This window comes from Solanum pennellii, chromosome 1, assembly GCF_001406875.1.
Source record: "Solanum pennellii chromosome 1, SPENNV200".
Classification (NCBI taxonomy): domain Eukaryota; kingdom Viridiplantae; phylum Streptophyta; class Magnoliopsida; order Solanales; family Solanaceae; genus Solanum; species Solanum pennellii.
The window spans coordinates 66,387,075-66,390,691 of NC_028637.1; positions in this window are offsets into that span (position 1 = coordinate 66,387,075).

Genomic DNA, 3,617 nt, shown 5'->3' on the forward strand with positions numbered 1-3,617 from the left:
TAACTTCCCGGCTGCAACTCCAAAAGCGCATTTGGCGGGATTTAACTTTAAGTTGTAACGACGCAAATGTTGAGAGAATTTCTTAGATGTGTCAAGTGATCCGAACTCTCGCGGGATTTGGTTATGACATCGTCCACGCATACTTCAATCTCCTTATGAATCATGTCGTGGAAAATAGTCATCATGGCTCTCATGTAGGTGGCACCGGCGTTCTTGAGTCCGAACGGCATCACCCTGTAGTGATATACACCCCAAGGTGTAATGAAAGCCGTTTTCTCGCGTCTTCTTCATCCATCAGAATTTGGTGATAGCCTGTGTAACAGTCCACAAATGATTGCATCTCATGTTTGGAGCAATTTTCAATCAAAATATGAATATTTTGCAACGGAAAATTATCCTTCGGACTAGCTTTATTGAGATCTCTATTGTCAACACAAATACTGATTTTCCCGTCTTTCTTGGCAACCGAAACAACCAGATTGGATATTGTGTTACTTACACCAATCGGGACTCTATTTGCTTGGTGATCTCTTCCTTAATCTTCAAACTCAATTAAGGCTTGAATTTTCGAGTTTTTCGCTTCACCGGATCAAACCTCGGGTTGATCAGTAGCTTATGAGATACGAAATCGGTACTCAAACCTTGCATGTCACCAACTTCCCAAACAAACACATCACTATATTCAGCAAGCAAATGAACCAGGTCATCTTTCTGATCTTCATTTATGTGGGTGCTGATCTTAACCTCTTTGACACATTCCGAATCTCCCGAATTCAACATTTCTGTTTCCTCTAGATTTGGTTTATGTTGATTCTCGAACTGCCATAATTTATCAGCAACATGTTCTTGTTCCTCACTTTCTTCTCCAGAATTTTCAACCCCGTTGTCACCTTCCTCATTTTGTTCATTTAGCTCGTGACATGACATGACATTGGCAGGTCTGTAACTTATGTTACTGAAATCATAAACAGACAAAATTAGGAAAGTAAGGCATAACAAAAATTAACTATATAAAGTTAAATATAAAGAGGCTTTCATTTAAAACAATGCAAACTTTGGCCATGGCATGGGGACCATGTTACCTTTTTTGAACATCACAACGAAAATTCGAAAAATTGAACGGTTAGGAAAAATGCAGAAATGGTGGGTCTCGGGCCTCCTCCGGACAACCACAGATTTTAATGTGCATAAAATGACTCCTTTCTACCGAAGATTTCGGGACATCAAGATCAGCGTGGAGGTCCAGTTATGCATCACCTCCCCTGGTTCAGCATCGCGAATACCAGCTAGCTCGACCTCCTCCTCGATAACAACATTGATCTCCTCGAAGAGGTCACAAATTCCTTGTCTAAAGTCTTCAGGCTCGGCGTACTGCCGGATTGGAAAGGATTGATGCAGATGTGGGATCGGCTTAGCCAACTCTTGATCCTTTTTCTTCTTCATCTTCACTTCGTCATCTGTGGGGATGTACCCCAAACCATATATGGATCCCTTAATGAGGATCGAAACCGGCTCAATAATTCCTTTGGAATCTCTTCCAAATCTGAACCCTGGCTCAAAACCGTTCAGGAGCATCACAGTGGCTATCATCTTGTATACGACTGGCATGGGGGTCTGTGGGGCCAAATCTTCATCGGTGGCATTCACCAGCTCCAGCGTGTAAAAGTCTGTACCTCGCGGTATCTCATCAATGATCGGCACCTGCCTGCTCGAGTGACTCCCCTCGCCGTGAATAACCAACCCTTCATTCTTCCACACAAGCTTCATCATTTGTTGGAGAGTAGAGGGAACGGCTCCCGCCATATGGATAAATGGCCTTCCCAAAAGAAGGTTGTAACTGGTATCTATGTCCAATACTTGGAATTGCGCGCTGAACTCTGCGGGGCCCATTTTAAGAGTCAAATTCATTGCCCCCAACGTGTCTCTTTGAACCCCATCAAAAGTTCTCACGTTGACCTTGTTTTGCTCTAGTTTCCCATGGTCAAACCTTAGCTGCCTCAAAGTCGACAATAGGCAGATATTCAAACCAGATCCGTCATCTAATAAAACACGATTGACAACCTTTTCACGGCATATCACGGTAATGTGCAACACTTTGTTATGTGATTTTCCTTTGACTGGCTGCTCATCGTCACAAAAGCTGATACGGTGCCCTCGAATAACCTGATGAATCATGGCAACCACGTTATCACTACTTGTACCTACCTGTGGGACTGAGAGGTCATCAGCAGGGACCATACAGATATTTGAGCCGGACTCTTCTCTAAATGTTTGACAATGGAATAATCATTTGGTTGCATCCTTCTCCATAATTCTTCCGCTTCTCCTTTGCTTATCGGCCTCTTAGCCTTGTCCTTCTTTTGTCCTCCAAGAGAAAGCTCGTCAGGAGTTACAGACCTAGTCATGCCTTGTGCCGCAGAAGTTTCAATGACAAATTTGGGTTTGACGAGAGTTTATGAAGGAACCAAGGCAACAACCTTTGTAGGTGTCAGAATAACAAACTCTCTCCTTTCTTTGACTCTTAAAGAAGCAACATCCCTTTCCAAATCCTCATGCACAATGGGAGTAAAATCTTTGTTCCACACCAGTCTTCATCCGTTTCAATCATATTAACATTCCCACCTCCATGTTTCGGCAATGGGTTTTTATTGACATTTGGCGCCACCGGTTGTAGAGAAACTACCTCTTGATCGGTCAGATCCTGGATTTTGTGCTTGAGGTTGATACAATCTTCCATTTCATGTCCAACACTATTGGAATGATAAGCACATCTTTGATCTGGCTTGTAGAACTTTGAATAAACATCCACGGGCTTGGGCCCCACAGGGTGGATGTATCCAGCCGCAGCCTGTCTATCATACAGTTTGGTCCAGCTTTCAGCAAGTGTAGTAAAGTTCCTTGAAGGCCTTTTTTCAAATCTTGGTCGGGAAGGGTCATAATCGCTTTGCTGAGGGGGAGGCACCTACTAACAATTTCGGGTATTCGGACGAGGAGCTTAGCTTCTAGGATATGGGTTTGTTTGATAATTTGGTGATGGAGCTTGGTAATTTGGGAGAGGGTTTTGATATAATGGAGCTTGGACTTGATAAATGGGCGAAGGTGCTCGGTAGCTCGACTGTACATTGGTACAGTTGGGAGCAATATTCTGATAAAGGGATGGAATATGGTAAGGTTGAGGGTAATTTGGGTACATGGGTACATGTGGCGCTGAGACGACCATGTCGAACTTTGGGAAACAGTCCATATCTGCAAAACAGAAACTAGTTAGACATTTCCCCACCCTAAATTGGTTTTCATACGTACATCATTCAAATGTCAAATATTATGATGCGTCGTGAGGTAGAAGTCCTTAGACACGATTTTGGCGGTTTTCTACTAAATGGACTTAATACACCTTGGGTATTAATCCATCTTAGGCTAATGCTTAATTTGGTTTTGGTTTCGCTCTATCTTAGGTTTTACTGGAATAGTTTTCAAGTTTACGATTACCCGAGTCGGACAAATATCGGGATGAAGTTGTCAAACAACATCGAATGAACGCATTCCAACCATTTGTTTAATACTTCCAAATGAATTCTTGTGTATTTCTAAAGAAAGTCGTGGAAAGCCACGTAACT